This window comes from Felis catus, chromosome A2 (genome assembly GCF_018350175.1).
Source record: "Felis catus isolate Fca126 chromosome A2, F.catus_Fca126_mat1.0, whole genome shotgun sequence".
Taxonomy (NCBI): Eukaryota; Metazoa; Chordata; class Mammalia; order Carnivora; family Felidae; genus Felis; species Felis catus.
The window spans coordinates 128,037,112-128,055,575 of NC_058369.1; the positions used below are offsets into that span (position 1 = coordinate 128,037,112).

The 18,464-nt window shown below is 38.0% G+C and overlaps 1 long non-coding RNA gene across 3 annotated transcripts in view; it reads left to right on the plus strand.

Moving 5' to 3' along the window:
• The window catches only part of LOC109497547, a 173,149-nt gene that overhangs the window by 140,212 nt on the left and 14,473 nt on the right, over nucleotides 1-18,464 (plus strand). The window contains exon 1 of one of the 3 annotated variants that reach the window (XR_006594867.1): nucleotides 2,051-10,576. The exons of 1 other annotated variant lie outside the window; for it this stretch is intronic. This is a non-coding gene — a long non-coding RNA (uncharacterized LOC109497547). Of the gene's footprint in view, nucleotides 1-2,050; nucleotides 10,577-18,464 lie in introns of those variants that run through there. One more of the 3 variants, XR_006594866.1, reaches the window with a different exon arrangement.

Genomic DNA, 18,464 nt, shown 5'->3' on the forward strand with positions numbered 1-18,464 from the left:
CCTGTGGTCCTAAGAAAGATACATACACAAGGAATATAACCATGGAAGCAAAGAAACCCTTTATTACTGACTGGACTTGTGCCTGAAATTCCAACAGAGAGTTCTTATAGCCTGACCTTTTCCTTGCCACTTAGTCCAAGCTTAAGGGTTTACTGTGCTATGGCATGGAAAGATAAAACATTAAAAAAAAAAAAAAAAAAAGAATAGACCAGAGTGAAGGAATGGCCATCCATATTTATGGGCCACTTCATTTATTCATTCATTTAAATACATGTGCTTATTTTTCATCAGTATTTTTCCTTTGATAAGGTTTGTTAAAATATTTTGCCCATTTTTTATTGGGTTGTTTTCTATTAATGAGCTGTGAGAATTCTTTATATATTCTAGATAACAGTTCTTCATCAGCTATGAATTTTATAAATAGTTTCTTTCAGTCTGTGGCTTGCACTTTAATATCACTATATCTTTCAAATAACAAGTTTTCAAATTTTGCTTGTCCCAATTTTTTTTTATATGGATTGTGCTTTTGGTATTATACCCAAGAAATCTTCACCTAGCCCCAAATCACAAAGATGTTTACCAATTTTGAATTAATTTTTACATGTGGTACAAGGTAAGAGTCAAGGATCTTTTTTTTTCCTTTTCTCTTTGTTTCTTTCTCTGTCTCTTTCTCTTTAATTGCATGTGGATATCCCAGCTCAATTTCTTAAAAGCTATCTTGTCTTCATTTATCTATGTTTTTAACAACTTTGTCAAAAGTCAATTGACTGTAGACATGTAGACCTATTTCCAAATTCTTCATTATGTTCCATTGATCTACAACATTTGTCCTTAGGCTGCTAAATAGTTGATTAGCTTTATACTATTCTTGAAATCAGTGACTGTGAGTCCTCCAGTATTGTTCTTTTAAATATTATTTTGGTTATTCTAAGTCCTTTACATTTCCATATAAAATTTATAATTATGCTTGTTAATTTCTACCAAAAAAAAAACCAAACCCTAAAAAACAAAAACAAAGATGCTGCTAGGATGTTGTTTGGATTGAATCTAGACAGCAGTTTGACAGATCTAACATCTTAACAATAATGAGTCTTCCAGTGCATGAACAGGATTTAGTTTGGGTTTTCTTTTATTTTTCTCATCAGTATTTTCTAGCTTGCAGCATATATTTTGTACCTATATTTTATTATACTTATTCCTAAAGAAGTACCTTCTTACTTGCAGTTTTTCTGAAATTCATGAATGGATACTAAATTATGTCTAATGCCTTTTTAGGAGGCATCTATTGAGATCATCATATCATTTCAGTCTTTTGACATTAAATTGACTGATTTTGGTATGTTGAATTTGCATTCCTAGGATCAGGCCCACTTAGTTCTATTTCATAGGATTTTATTTGTCAATATGTTTTGGTAAGAATTTTAATATCTATGTTTAAGAGTAGTTTTTATTTTTTCTTCTTCTAAAACCCTTGTCTAGTGGTGCCTGGGTGGCTCAGTCAGTTGAGAATCTGACCCTTGATTTCAGCTCAGGTCATTCAAGAGTTTGAGCCCCAACTTTGGCTGAGGTCATGATCTCGGAGTTCATGGGTTTGAGCCCCACATCGGGCTCTGAGCTGACAGTGCAGAACCTGCTTGGAATTCTCTCTCTCTCTCTCTCTCTCTCTCTCTCCTTTTCTTTCTCCCCCTCCCCTGCTTTATTGCATAGACATTGGGCTTTTCCATCTTGAGTGAATTTTGATAGTGTCTTGCATGATATTTTTAAATTTCATTTAAGTTATCAAAATTACTGGTATTATGCTGTTTACAATATCCTCTTATTCTCCCTTTAACTATGTGATAGGCAGTGATGCCCCCTTTTCTTATCAAAGTATTGATGGTTTTGTTTTCTATTTCTTCTTTTTAAAATTATTTATTTATTTTTGAGAAAGAGAGAATGCATGCAGGGGAGGGGCAGAGAGAGGCAGGGACAGAAGATCTGAAGCAGGGTCTGTGCTGACAGCAGAGAACCCAACACAGGGCTTGAACTCATGAACCATGAGATGACCTGAGCCAAAGTCAGATGCTTAACCAACTGAGCCACCCAGGTGCCCCTGTTTGTTTCCTCTTTTTTGACCAAACTATCTAGAAGTTTGTCAGTATTGTTACTCTTTTAAAATAACTAGTTTTTGTGTTTGTTGATTTTATCTATTGTTTTTCTTTTTTAATTTCATTGTTTACCCGTCTTTATTATTTTCTAGCTCTGTCAGCTTTGGTTTTAATTTGCTCTTATTTTTCTGTAAAAAAAAATTCTACTTTTCTTTTTTCTAATTAAAGCAATTGATGGTATAAATTTCCCTGTAATCACTGCATTAGCTATGTGCCACAAGTTTTGATGTGGTGTGTTTTCATTTCCAGTCATTAAGTGTTTTCTAATTTCCTTTGTGATATTTTTCTTTGATCCATAGATGCACTTAAAATTGTGGTGGTTAATTTCTAAATCTTCAGTGGTTTTCCAGATAGCTTCTGTTACTGATTTTTGGTTTCAGTAAGTTCAAAGCTTAATGCTGTTGATATGAGAGAAGGGTATGGGGAAGTCAGAATTTCATCCTGTTTACAGGGCCGCTGATCACCACATGCACGTGTATGCCACCAAGGGAGGCTCACCTAGTTTCCCACTCTTCTTCAATCATTGTTGTGTTGCTCTATAAACTGTTAATTTATCCTAGTTATTATAAACTGTCATGCTAGCCTTTAACTTTGTATCCGTTTGCCAGATCTCTTCTTATCTGCCTCTACTGAAGTCACTTCCTCCTCCATGCTCTGCTGAGGTGAAAACATTTGTGTGTCCTATTTCTGTGCCAAGATGTGTATCATTCTTTGGAATTTGGATGCCTGGTAGCCTCAGTTCTCTGACAGGGTCACCAAATATTATGATTGTATAAGTTTTCCAGCTTCTTTGCTGTTTTTAGGAACAATGGCTCAAGTGATATTTTCTTGTAGCTTTCTGCATCTTTAGTGAAAGTGGAACTTCAATGTCAGGGGTTTTTGGTATTTCGATATTAAGTAAATGATCCAAGCTTCCATAACTAGGAAGTGGTGTCGAACTCCAAAACTCACTTTCCCTCCATGATATCACATTGAATTATAAACTCTTTAAAGACCTGAGGTAATGTTGTTATACTTATATAGGGTTTTTCCAGTTAAGAACACTGAAGTTTTGGCAGTTTGTAGCTAATTGAATCTTCGTAGTCTTGTGATTTGCCCATTATTAATGTCCTTATAGGTGAAAAAAAATCACTATTTAATAACTTGAGCTGCTAAATAATAAAGGTAAAACTAAAACCTGCTTCCAAGCACACAGAGCTTCCCCAATTCCATGTTGATGTGGATATTTAAAATAGATATATCCATGTGGATTATTTAAATGTTGAGTTTATTTCCTAAAAGATAAAAATATTAGTGAGAAGTTTAGTTCTTAAAAAGGACAACTCATTAATGAGAAATTGTACTTAATCCAGTTTACTAATTCTAGAGCTACTTTTAGCCATCAATATCATTCCTTTCTATAGATAAAAGCCAATGGATGATGCTCTTTGAAACTGTGCTGTTGTTTTAGGAAAAAAAAAAAAAAGATAGATTTTGCTGTTGTTGTAATGAGCTAAACTGCTTCAGAAATAATGTCAACATTTCTTTCCTAGCATTTTTCTATCAGTGGGAGACCATCATTAGAGCACAAATTAGTATTTTATTAATATTATCACTTACACATGCCATTTTTAATAATCCATGCACAATTATACTGAAAAATTAAAGAGACATGCACAATTCATCTAAAGGCAAAGCAAACATTATTTGTAAACTTACAGATATTTTAGACATTGAGATTTATACAATGTTAAATTGAAGCAAGTGGATAGTCCGCTTATGCCAAATGTATGAGATAACATAAATGTGAATAGGATGTTCTTCCTAGTATAGGTTTTAAGTGAAATGCATTCTATTCCTAAAAGTTGTTCCTAAGCCACATGAAATGAAATGGTAAAGTTTTGAGTTTATAGAATGGAAACCTTCTATATCTCAAATATCTTTATATTGTAATAGGTTTCAGGTCAAGATCCTAGAAATAATTAGGAATGTGAAGTGTGTAGTAAGATTTAAAGAACATGACAAACCCTAGTGTCTCAAAATATATTCTATAGTGCCTAGATTACTGTCATTAAATTATGTTTGTAGGTTTAGTGCATTTCTTCTAATGGACCCTGGCAATTTCACCTTTTTTTCTAGAGGAGGTGAAAAAAAGACCAGGTTAACCAGTTTTCATTTGCAAAAAGGATGGCACTGAGAGAATGGAATTATGGTCAGATGAGTTTGTATCGGAGATAGATCGGAAAGGGTGTAGAACTTATGACATTTCCTCAGAGTAAGAGACCTTAATAAACATGAATACATCGGGCATATGAAAGAGGAGAATGGTAGTGGAGTAAAATATTTCAATTCTCTGATCGTTTTTCCCAGACACTTAGTAAAGAACATACTTGCTAACATGGATACTATCTAGTTCTTGTTAAATCCAAATCAAAGAGTGTACACTATTTACCAAATATCCACCATGTATGAGGCATTATTTTGGGAGTGACAGGACACAAAAATAAGAATCTTTGTTCCTTCAGGGACTCTATGATCTATTTGGGGATATATCGTTACAGAAAAAAGCAAAGATAAGCAACAGCAAAGATAAATATCTGCAAAAGGAACTGACAATGCTCATTGAGTTTTACAGCAAAGTGTATTTACAGTTCCTAGAATGAGATAATTGGGACCAAATTCCAATGAGGAGGTAGGATTTGAAATGGACCCTGTGACTGAGAAAAGTTTGGATGAGTGGAATACAGAAGTGGCATCTTCCAAAGGGAGTTAATCAGAAGAAGCAAAATACAAGAGCAGGAGACAAATTTGGCTGGAGTGATTCTCAGTGGGGAAAGGTGGAAGATTAGTGAGGAGTTTTAGGACAGGATTCAATTGTGGAGTCTACTGCTCAAGCCCCTCTTACTCTTTCCTTAAATGTAATGTTGCCTTGGTCTCCATCCTCAAACCCATTATCACTTTGCATAATCTCCCTTGGGACCTCACATCCTCTCCCAAAACTCCAGGTACTAAGAGTATGTGTTGAAAATGTTCACGCTTGTGTCTCTAGCTATTAATATTTCTCTTTTGCTGTACCTCGAGCTAGTATACCCAGTTGTTCATCAGCTTGCTCTACTTGAATGTCTCCCGACTTGAATAGTCTCCGACTATTAGAGAAACTAATGGTACTCCAACCTGTTACCATAATCTAGCTCAACCCCCTCTCCAAACTCCTCCTTTTCCTGCACTCTTGTCTTTTGAACTTGTATGATGTTGGGCAAGTTGCTTAAGCTCTGTATACCTCGATATCTTTGAAAAAAATAGGGATAAAATTGTTATTTTTAGGAGTTTCTGGGAGGACAAAAACAAGTCAAAATATGCAAAACTAGAAGAACTGTGCTAACCCCATAATAAATCCTCTCCCTCAAAAAATATCATTTTTAAGCCATTTAAGCCAGTATGTTTCATTACCTTTCTGTCAATGTTTAATTGGTCACCAAATGCTATCAAATATATGCTCCTCCATTTCCTTCTCTCAGTCCCTGCTGGCATGACCTTAGTCCAGCTGTGCATTATTTCTCAACTGCATTGTTTTGATAATTGTAATAAATTGATAAATGCTCTCCCTATTTCCAATTTCATTCTCTCCCCTCTAATTTAAAAAATGCCACCATTGTGACCTTTTGAAACTGCACTGAACGAAATATTTCAAGGAAAATGAGTTGCATTCATAATGAGACTCAAATTCCCTTCAATAGCACACCAGGCCCTATATGATCTGGCTCCTGTCTGCCTCTTTGTCTGTTACACTGCTTTCCCAGAGACTCCAGATGCTTTAGAGGTATCAAATATTACTTTTCCTCTCCATTTTTGTCAATGCATTTCCTTCCACTTTCATAGTCCCTTCCCCAATCCCTTTCTTCTCCTTTCCAACTTTTACTTCTTTATGACCAGGTGGTATACTTTGTCTTCCTAAGTGTGTTCCCTCCCAGCCCATTTTGGTTTGAATGATGTATCAAGAAAACAGTGGGAAATAGACCTCATACTTAAAAGAAGTAACTTGAGGAGGGTTTAACATAGGGATTATTTACAAATGTGTAGATATGATTAAGGAAGACCTATGAAGGATAGTGCAGGAGCTTAGAACTAGCAAAAGCTGGCAGTTATTACCACCCTTGTGCCTGATGGGGCAAGAGGAGGTCGTGCCTTGTGGTTTATCCTGGAGAGGACCACCTGACAAGAGGTTTGGTGTATTGTACAATCTGTAGCTATCTCTCAAGGAGGAAATGGGGAATAAGCACCCTGTCTTCAGAATTCTTGCACCTTCTGTCCTGTTTTCAATGTCTTCCATTGTCTGAACTCATTGTGAAGCCGGAAGGTAAGGCTGCCGAAACAGCCATAAAGACTGCCTCCTGAGAGCACCACAGAGAGGGGCAGAAAGGAAATCTGGAAGGATAATTGAAAAACATTTCTGCAGTACCTAGTTCCCAGAACATACCTTTACTCTAAGGTATATTGGTATAATGATAAGGTATAAGACACACACACACACACACACACACACACATATAGTATTGAATACATGTCCACTTTTGTCATCAGTTGAGAAGTGTTTATAGGGACTGTCTTTATATTTTCTCACCATTTAGCTAGGACCCATTACATTACCATGTGTTTAATGAATGAACAGACAAATAAATGAATGAATGGCATGTGAGGGTTAGGTCTGTGCCCTATAAAATTCAGGAATCAGTAATGTTTGAAGCTAATTATCTAAATTACCTTCCAGAACTCTAGATGTGTGCTGCAGTTCAGGCTTTGATGTTAGGACATGATGTCTATTTCTCTTTTGTGTGATATGTAAATGAGTGCAAGTATGCACATGTGTTGTTTACTTCATAATGTTTAAAAATGATGATGAGTCAGACAAATACCAGACAATTCACAAGCTTTAGACATAGGAGAAAACAATTTCTCTAAGAAAATGATCTCCATTTAGTCATTTATTCACTTGACTTAACCCCATGCTGCTATTAGTTATGCAGGGAAAATAGTGTTTTAATGACTCTTCAGAAAATGTTCACCACAGGAAGAAATACTGTATGACTGGAATAAGCTAAGAGGATATTTATCTCTCTGTGCATTTTGCAGGTCTTACCACACCTACATGCTCCAAGAAAGACATTATAGTAAAACAGCTGCTAACAAAGATGTTTATAATTCATATGGAAACTAGGACTTCAGAAAGAACAAAGTCCTTTTGAACACATTAACTGGTCTAAATATAAAATATAAATTATGTGATCTACTCTTTATATTAATCAGTATGATTGTGTATGACTATGATTACAACTAAAGATAACTCAGAAAAGAATATAAAGAGTTAATCATGTAATTCTGCCTCTGGGTTTTTTTAATGAAGCATTCTCATTTTAAAAAAGTGATGTTAGCTTCTTGCAAAATGATGATCACCTCAAATTCTTTTATAACAAGAAAATCAACTTTTTAAGAGTTTGAAGAAGACATACCTTTACTTTTTAACAGATGAGGAAACTGATCTTCAAAGAGATTATAACTCATGCAAATCACTTTTCAGTTGATTGCCAGGATAGAAACCATTTATGGATTCCTAAGCCTAAGTTCCTTATACTGCATCCTGCTATCTCCCTAATGCTACCCAGCACTAAGGGAATAAGACATCATGTAAATTTAGACAGCCAATCCCCATGAGATTTGATGTGGGCCTGTGATTTCTGGAGAGAGCCAAGGACCTTGTTAAAGAATACAGTGATTCATTTAATAAGTGCTTTCATACAGAATATGGAAGCCTAGATCCATTTATAAACTGTAGAATAGAAAATGTCTCTGCTAAGGAAGTTTTGTGGATGAATGGTTAGAAGATGCCATGGTTAATTATTTCCCTTCATAATGGCTTATCAAAGGAAAGCAGAAATGGTGCCTGTGTTGTTTTTAGGGAAACAGTTTTGCTTATGTTCTCTCTATTTTCATAGGCAAGGAGAAGATTTTTTTCTAAAGTATTTTTTTATAATGGTAACTTCTTACGGGAATTCCACATCCTATCTTTCACTGATGCCTACCCAATCTTACCTCCTTTATGATTCTGTAGCTCAGTTTACTACCCTTCCCCGCCCCCCTCCCCCATTCCCAGCCCTCTTTATAGTCATTTGTATAGTCATTTGAGAGCTGGATAAAGGGAAAAATGAGCTAAGAAAAACTATTCATTGATTAAATGGAACCCATTTATTCTTGTATCATGGATGAAAACTAATCATCTGAAATCTCATCACCATTTATTTCCACCTACTCTATGTTCTGGTTGCTGAATGAAAATCTTTAAGGCTTGGTGCTATTTTTTGATGTTTCTCCTTGGAAAACTAGTACTAATCTTTGTCATTTATGACAGTTCCTGACTTTGGGACTGCTGAGTGCCAATTTGGAAAAAATAAAATATAAAGTTACCTGAGCCATTTGCCCCACCCAGCAAATACCAGGGACCTTTCCAGAAATAAGAAAGGTGTTCACGTTCAGCGTAGGAAGTGCTATCTCTAGCCATGAACTTTACCATAAGTGGCAGTGTAAGACATCTGTCTTCATCTGGATTTTCCTCAAAAACTTCTCAATCTTCACTTCTCTTCCTCCCCAGAATTGCTGTTCCACCAGTCTCCCCTACTTCAGTAACATTGTGAATATGGCCCCAATTTGGGTGACTGAAGAAGAAATACAGAGACCTGAGCTAAATACCTCGAAGATCATCCTGTGGTCTCTCAAGAATATGGTTAATTATGCCACATAGGAAAAGCATTTACAAACCTGTCCATCCACTTGCCTTAAGGTTGTGGCTATACCTAAACTCTCACTGATGTGAGAACTAATTCCCTTAAGGCATTTAGAAAACATATTCTGAAATAGGTATCATGACTTGTTTGTGAAAAGATGCATAGGTTGAGTATGAATTCGAATTATGTATTTAAGAAAAAAGACTAAGTAGTTGAAACCTATTCCAAGTGTGGGGTAGTGTGTCTCTTAGAGGGAAGCCCGCGGGACTTGGGCTTTCAAAACTTATTTCTAAGGTATTCTTTGAAATATCTGGGAATAGGTAGGGGCTCAGCTTCAGTAAGGTTTAGAATAGTGTTTGGAAAGCTTTCAGAGTTAGGCTGTAATGGGTGAAAGTTAACTGTATGTTATAAATCATACCAGTTTATTAGCAGCAGGTGGGATAAATCCTGAAGTAAGTGGAGAATTAATGAGAGAGTGCTCTATACCTAAAGCATTTTACAAGATATATTTAAGATATGCATATATGACAGATATAGAAGATAGATATAAGAGAGAGAGAACATGTGGGTGAGCTAGCTGTAAATAAAAGGCCTGGCAAGAATAGTAGGAAGGCACTGACAAGGTGTCACGCTCTGAAACTGCAGGTATCTGCCACTAAACACCTTGATTTGAGGACCCACGTTGCTGAAGCCACAAAAATAATGGGTTGTGTATCTGAAGAGATTATAAAAAATGACTGCCTGAAAAAAGGCCAATTATTGTTTTCTAAAAGTATTTATTCTGGGCTTCTAGCACTGGTGAGCTGAAGTTTGTTCTTCTAAAAACACCAGGAGACTGGCAAGGGACTAAAGGAAAACCGATACGTAGAATGAAAGCTTGTTAATCCTTAGAGATTCCACACTGACTTTTCTTAGGAGTTAGTCTCATTTCCCAGCTCTCTCATATCTTCACAGTTGTCTTCACTGGCCCTTTATCTTATCAGTTTGTCAATATATAAAAATGTCCACATAGAATTATCACCACTTCCCTTGATCTTGAGTCCCCTATCGCTCAATAGCTTCACTTCTTTGTAGCCGAATTTGAAAGAAAAGTCTCTACCCACTGCTTGCCTCTTTCCTCCGGATTGTCACACCCATCACTCCACAGAAGCCGGCTTCTGGAGGTTACCCACAGCCTCTGACCTGCCTGTCTGCTGAATCTAATGGCTTCTTCTTTTCAGCTGTTATCCTCCTTGACCTCTGTGGCATTTACCATAATAAAGCATCCTTTGTCTTCCAAATCACTACTTTCCTGCAATTTTCCTCTTAATTTTTTGACTGCTATTTACAGGTGTCCTTCCAAGTTTCTTTTCCTTCTGGGAGCTTGGGAATATTGGTATTACCAAAGGATGAATTCTTGGTTCTTTGATGTTCTAATTCTCTTATCGATTTCCATCACAACTGTGCTTGATTTCCACAAACCTCTGTCTCCAGTTCAGACCTCGTGTGGGAGATGCTAGTTACCAGCTTCACCTGGCAGGACTTAAGGCCTCTTAAAGATCACAGAGCTGTTCCATGGTAAGCTTTCTCCTCCTCTGCACTTCCGCTCTCTTCATGGAGTTACTTCCCAGGCGTCTCCCGCTGGAAACTTTGGCATCTGTGACTCCTCTTTTTCACATCCCCAGGAACCAGTCAGTAAGTCTTGCTGATGGCATGTCCAAACTACCTTTGGGATTCCTTTTCCCTTCCTTTATTTTTTTCTGCCTTTCCCCTCTCTGGCTCTCCTCGTTTCTCAGTGAGTTTAGACAGTCTATCATCAGAGAGTCTCCTAATAATGGTTTCGTCTTCAGGCAGCTCAGTGCCTCTCCTCACTTCTCCCAAATTACCTGTTTCTGATACCTTTCCCTTTTCATGTCTGTTTCCTCCTTAAAACGACAAATAATTCCTCAGTACCAAGAGTGTTATGTTAATTAGCACAGTCTTTGTGGCTTTTCCTCATCTGTTCCCAGGCGACCTTTTCAGCGTTGTCTTTTCCGTGTCTTTTCCACGATGTCTCCTCTTGAATCTCCTCCTGAACTTCTAACTCTGCAGTCCCTCTGGACTACTTGTTGCCACCCCAGATACGTCATGCCTGTCTGAGCCTTGATTATTCTTCAGATGCTTTCCTTGTTTGGAATTTCCTGCTGCTGCTCTTTGCCTCCTAATGAATATTTTCTTCAAGTCCCAGTTCTTGTGCTGCTGCCTCAGAAGACTTTAACTCCCCCTCCAGGGGCAGAATGAAGCCCTAGTCACTTCTCTTCTCATCTGCATACTTTGAGAAGTAGTGGAGCAGGGTGGGGCAGTTGTGAGTTTTGATGTCATTCCAACATCAGTGCCAATCACAGCTTCTCCACATTCTAGCTAATTTGCTAAGTTATTTAATCTCTCTTAGTATGTTGTTTCAATCATTTCTAAAATGGATCACTGATATGTTCCTCCCAAAGATGCTAATATTTATTGAGAGTTTGTAGTGTGCCAGTCACTCTTTTAAGCTTTTGACATGAATTAACTCATCTAATTAAGGAGTAGATTTAAAGAGCCTGTCACATCATAACTATGTGCCAGCAGCAAACACTTACCATGCTGTATCATCACTCCTGGTTTATGAAGCTCTCTTATACTGCTAGACCATGTGCTTTCTGAAGGTAGGAACTAAGTCCTTCATCCATCACCTTCTTTATCTGGTACAGCATTAGCATATAACAAGTGGTAAATAATTGTGGAATTTTTTGAAATTACAGCAAAGCAGAGTTGATCATTGAACTGATACTGGATTACATGCAGTTTGTTAATTTGGTAAATGGATTTCCATGATCAAATATGGGAATATTCTAGCCAAGATTACATATAAAGGCATCAGTATTTTAAAATGCTACCTTTTGTGTTAAAATAGAGTAAGTCCCATGTAATAAGGTTGTTTAATTTAAAATAGGTGCTACTTTTATCTTCTTGTTGACATGTGCTCCTTTTTTAAATAAGCCTATTTTTCTGGGTGATAGAGTGAACAAGATTAGGACTGGATAAGTTTCTGATAAAAAAGAAGTTAAGATAAACAAAATTATTTGAGGTCAGGTGAGATTTTTTTTTACAGTTTAATTTTGGTTTTGTGATTTCAGGGGGCCACATGACCAATATTGACATTTCTATCATAATTTGAATGTGATATTCAAATTAGATATTCAAATACCTAATAAGAACTCAGAATGGCCCACTAGATCTGGTTCCTGGGGTTTTTGGTTAACTCAGAAGATGCAAGACATGGTCAGAATTGAGAACCTTGAGGGTCCCCTTAGAGAGATGGTTCTCTCCTCCAAGTCTGTTTCATTGTGACCCAAATGTGCTAAGAAGGGTTTAGATAGATGCTCTCTTTTGTCCAAAAAGGGAAGAGATGTTGGAGTAGATGCATATACCTCATTGTCCCTGATTCTGCTTCTTAGAGATTGCTTTGTACCTACCACAACCCAGAGTAGAACAAAACAAAACAGCTTCTTTATGGGACATTCCCAAGAGGAGTTGGGTACATGTTTGAGTGGATGTATATAGCAGGGTGCTAAGGAAACATCCTGAAAAGTCAAGTCCTCATTAAGAGGTAAGCATGCAGTGAAGGAAAGAAATTTGGGAAGAGGGAATAAAGTAAGGGTGTAGCTTGAATAGTTTATTACTTAAAAAAATATTTTTGTGACAAAAGCAAAGGCAAAAAAGAGCAAAAATAAACAAATGGGACCACATCAAACTGAAAAGCTTCTGCAGGCAAAGGAAACCATCAACAATATTAAAAGGCAACCTATAAAATGGGAGAAAGTATTTAAGAATTATATATGTGATAAGTGGTTAATATATATAAAGTCCCACACAGCCCAAAAGAAAAGGACAGCAACAACAGCAACCCTGGAAGACAGCTCACTGATGTTCCACAGAAAATCCAGCCTTACTTGAACAAAACTTAATTCCTTTCCTTTTTTTTCCTTCCTTCCCAATCTTAACTCCTCCTACATTTTTAAGCTTGGTGAATGGCATCACTGCTTAGTCTTGTAAGCCAGAAATTTGGGCATTATCTCAGATTTTTCCATTCCTCTGTATTCCATATCCAACGAACTGGTCAGCAAGTTTTCTTAAGTCAATTTCCTTAGTATTTCCAAAACAGGTCACATTCCCCCGACACCCACCCCCACCTATTCTCACTGCCTTTGTTTAGGCCAACATTGTTTCTTGTCTTGAAAGCTATAGCAGCTTTGCTCATCTGTCATCATGGTATCCGTTTTTTTGTTTTTGTTTTTGTTTTTTTTGCCTGCGTATGCCGTAGTGGACCCCTCTTCCTTTCCTCCTATGCATGCAAAACATGTAAGGAACAAATGCAAAGCTCTCCTTCTGAAATGCTTTGAATAGTTGTTTCAGCTCTCGGCTCATTGGTTTGATTTTATGCTATGAGGTTTGCTGGAGAAATAGTCATATCATCAGACTGTGCTTCAAGGGAAGGTGAGGACAGCCTGGCTCTGAATGATATCTGGAAGAGTAAGAGTCCAAGAGGTTGTTCTGCCATTTTCCTAGACCAGTAAAAACAACCAGTCCACCCAAAGAGGGATTAGAGTTGACAATTCTCCCCAAGCTGTGTACTTCCTCTCTTGGTCTGCATTTTGTACTTCTCTGCTTGTACTTCTCAGAAAAATTACTTCTAGTATTTTTTTAAAAAATTTTTAATGTTTATTTATTTTTGAGACAGAGAGAGACAGAGCATGAGCGGGGGAGGGTCAGAGAGAGGGAGACACAGAATCCGAAACAGGCTCCAGGCTCTGAGCTGTCAGCCCAGAGCCCGACGCAGGGCTCGATCTCACAGACCGCAAGATGATGACCTGAGCCAAAGTCAGCTGCTTAACCGACTGAGCCACCCAGGCGCCCCAAATTACTTCTAGTATTGACTGATGGTCAACCTGACTGGCAGCAGTTGAAGCATCAGGAAAACTCTCACAAGGACTCTTGCCACTGTCAGTTTTATCATCTTCTCCTTTTCTTTCTTAAACTCTTGTTGTTAAGTAGGAGGAAGATAGAAAGTTTTCTAGATGAGCAAAATGACTGAAAGTTGCTTGAGTGCCAAAAATGACTAATTTGCCAATTTGTGAGATTTGCTGTCCAAGCTGCACTCATCCTGAGTCTAACTAGCCAACTTGGAATTAAACTAGGTGGGCTTGATTTCTTTTCTCAGAGAATCCAGCAAATAGTCTCCCACATAGTCTTCTGTGACTTTAATGGGTCCTTTAGAGCCCAGGATTCATTCTCCATGAGGAGTATCATTCTAGAATTCCAATTCCATACTGTTACTTTCCTTCCTTCCTTCCTTCTGTCCTTCCTTCTGTCTTTCCTTCCCTTTCCTTCTTGCTGAGAGAGAGCATGTATGCATGAGTGGGGGAGGGACAGAGAGAGGATCCTAAGCAGGCTATGCACTGTCAGCACAGAGCCTGTTGTGGGGCTTGAATCCACCAACCATGAAATATGACCTGAGCTGAAGTTGGATGTTTAACTACCTGAGCCACCCAGGTGCCCCTATACTATCATGTTTCTTCTTAAAATCCTTCAAAGGTAACTGATATTCTTTAGTGTAAAATGAATGTTGAATGATTTGTTTTTCATGTAAGTCCTATGATCTCCATTCCTTCTACCTAAGCTCTACCTTCTCCCACCACCATGCATTTCTTCATCTATCTCTGCCTTCTTCAATTAAAAGTCAGCACCAATGCCATCTGGTCAGGGAAGGCTTTTCTCATTGTCATCACTTCCTCCTTCTTCCTGCACAAAATTGGGTAAGTAACTTCTCTATTCTCATAAAAGAACCTAGGGCTTACCTTTGCTTTAGCATTTTTGTGCTTCCTGATTCCATAGTCCACCAGACTGAGAAGTTCCAAGGTCAAGAGTTCTGACTTATTTGACTTTACTCCCTTAGGTCTAATGCAGTGACTGGGGCTTAGCAGGTGTTGAAAATGTCTTTGATTAAAATTAAGAACCAAGTATAACTTCATGGGAATGGAGCTTTTAATGAGATCTCAAGCTTTCTTAAACCATTTCCACAGATAACCTAATAGTTTCTAGTTTATATCACACCCAGTGGAGGATTCTTTGGGGGTTAAAGTTGGCCTAAATATTCCATGTAATCTAGAATATACTTCTGAAGAGAGAAATTGTCCATGTAAGCCCATGGTGTCTAAGCAGACACTTATGCAGAAAGGATCCATAGCCTGCCTGTAAGTTCTCAGTAAATATTTTCAGAGAGTCTAACTGGGTTTAGTTCCTTAGTGAAGAGAGGGAAAGTTTGTAGAATACTGTGGCTGAAACTCCGTGGTTCACACTTGAAGTGGGACTGGATCAAGACCATCCTTCTACCCATTATTTTGTACCAGTGGACATTATTATATGTTATCAGAATAGACAATAACAGTGTTTTTCATTAATTTAATTGTCCTCATTGAAATGATGGAATTGACTCTAGAAAATTTGGAGCACCAACACACAGGAATACTAAGAGAGAACAGTACCCTCACTCTCTCAAATTGCTAGCTTAGTCTCATTTTGTCGGCTCTGACTATTAAATGAAAACGTGCTTTTAGTTGCAGTAAACTGTCTTTCAATCTTTCATGTTGACCCAAAATGCCAGATTTATTTTCTTATTTTTGGAATGTCTTAGAAAGGTGGCCTGCCAAAGATCTCTCTGTGAGAACACAGTAGTGATGAGCTGAATCTGCCACTAGATGTCATTACCTTTTCAAATAAATGGCTTTAAAGAACATTTCAGTAAAAGCTCGCTTCAAACCTCAGGTTTCTGTGTTCCTTTTCATGGTATCTATGGAGTGAGTAATAAAGCTATCCTTCATCTTAACACATTTGCCCTATTTAGATTTTGGAATTTATGTTGCCTTATCCAGCCCATTGCATTGTGAACTGGCGCTTACAATGCGTGAACGGTACTTTTCGTGATGCAATACTGATCTTGTCTTCACTTAAGGAGATGTGAAAACTATTCAGAAGCACAAAACAATATATATTTAATAGCCTTTCCATTACAGAAAGCTAATAAAAATTCCAACACGAATAGATTTTGCTTAGGAAATTGTGTTTCCATTTCTCTTGGGGAAACATGGATACTTTATTTTTTATATTCCTCTGTAAATGACTACTAACTTGCACAACTTCTGTGCAATCTAGAGTTGTGCAGCAATTTTATCAAATTTTTAAAAAAGTACTACTAAATTATCGTGATCAATTATAAACTTTCCAGTATGAACTCCTGATGTGGTGCTCTTCATACTTCACCAAAGGGCTGTACACACATCTGTTTTTCCTCCAAGAAATAAAATAAAATAAAAATAAATGTGAGAGAAGGGAATCAGTGAAGCATAGCAATCTCACACTTGCATATTTTATAATCCATGATCACAGCAGGGATAGTAGTTATCTCGTTGCATATCTAAATAATAGGCTTTCAAAATTCCAAGCTAAATTTAGTCTTATTTTAAACGACGTATGTTCTGTGTTTGCATTTTTTGAAAAGATTTTTAAATATTAAAACTTCTTGTAAAGAGCCGATGCCTAGAGCTGGAGATCTCATTTTCTAGCCAGTGCATACATATTCCATCTTTCTGTCCATTTCTCTGGTATAAGCTAGAAATGTTCAGGTTTGAACATGAAAAAGATCTTCCTTCGGGACCACCACCTGCCAGATCTTTTCCACTTACACACAGTTCCCTCGCATAGAGGATTTTTCTTCTGGAACAGCCAATTCATCCGGCTGGTAAAACCTCCATAATACATGTGCCAAAGCAAGACGACGATTGTTATGTGTGGTTAGTGCCCTAGAATTCTTCACACCCGCTAACAAACCTGACTGAATTTCCACTGAGTGAACCCCAGCCTAGGCCGATCCTGGGAACTCCTTGTCCTTGGAGGCTGTTTCTGTGATGCCAAAACCAGTACTTCCTTCCTACTGTGGCCAGGTTAGGAGAGGCACTGGAGTCTTTTGCTATTGAGGGAAAAGTGTTTAAAGATGAAAACTTTCATCCATGATAAGAGAGGAATGGTTGACAGATAAAGGTTTTCAATGAGCAAAGATGATCACGATTACCATAGTACACTGATGGATGATACTGTGTCACTGTCATCTTGAAGTGACTCGTGCCATGAACAGATTGGGGGCTGGATAAACATTTACTGAATTAAGTTATAAGAAGGATATTTTTAAAAGTTTGTTTACTTAGGGACAGCAGGGGAGGGGCAGAGAGAGAGGGAGAGAGAGATAATCCCAACCGGGCTCCACATGCATGGCCAATGCAGAGCCTGACACGGGGCTCAAACTCACGAACTGTGAGATCATGACCTGAGATGAAGTCAAGAATCAAACGTTTAACCAACTGAGCCATCCAGGCGCCCCATAAGAAGGATTTCTAAACCATGTGAAACTTTTTTGCTACCATCTGAGGTCTATGTTCCTGTGAATACAAAATTATGCTGTCTTCTCTGTCTCTCTGTCTCTCTCTAAAATAAACATTAAAAAAATTAAAGGGGCACCTGGGTGGCTCATTTGGTTAAGCGTCCAACTTTGGCTCAGGTCGTGATCTTGCATTCCGATCTGTGAGTTTGAGCCCCACGTGGGGCTCTGCTGACAGCTTGGAGCCTGGAGCCTGCTTCGGCTTCTGCGTCTCTCTCTCTCTCTCTGCCCCTCCCCCATTCACACTCTGTCTCTAAAATAAGTAAACATTAAAAAAATATTAAAAACAAAATTATGCTGTCTTTTGAACAAGAAAATACCATAATGCAGTATAGTCAGGGTAGATATGATTGAGTATCTCCCAGGGTAGTTGAATTCTGATAGTAGTTTGCCGGTCATACTCTCTTGCCTGAGTCTCTCTTGGTCACTAACATTTATCACAGACCAGGGGTCTGTGATTTGGGGATCACATTCTACTTCATTCCACAGAGAAAGAAAAAGAAAGGGCTCCAGAATGAGAGAAGGGCCTTGCACTTGCAAGGCCACTACGGTGGGTACACTATGATTAACGATGCAAGTCCTGGCTGAGAAACAAACTGCAGCGAAGGTACCTACCACATGGAAATGAAAACCATACATTTCCCTCTTTATACATTGTTGGTCAACTCTTGAGTATGTAAAGGGCAGAGTTCCATGTGGTCCTTATTCTCCCATAGTCAGCTGATATCTGTTGTAGTTACATGTACTGAGCATGCAGTTACATTGCTCTGAACACTTATTTTCATTAGGGGGAATCTGCTGTTTACTTCTGCACTTCTGTTCCAGAAAGGAGACTTCAAAAAATTGTGTCTTGGGGCACCTGGGTGGCTCAGTCAGTTAAGCATCTGACTTTGGTTCAGGTCAGGATGTCACGGTTCCTGAGGTCAAGCCCCAGATTGGGCTCTGTGCTGACAGCTCAGAGCCTGGAGCCTGCTTGGGGTTCCATTTCTCTCTCTCTCTCTCTCTTTCTCTCTCTCTCTCTAAAAAATAAGTAAACATTAAAAAAATTAAAAAAAAAACTGGGGGTAATAATAT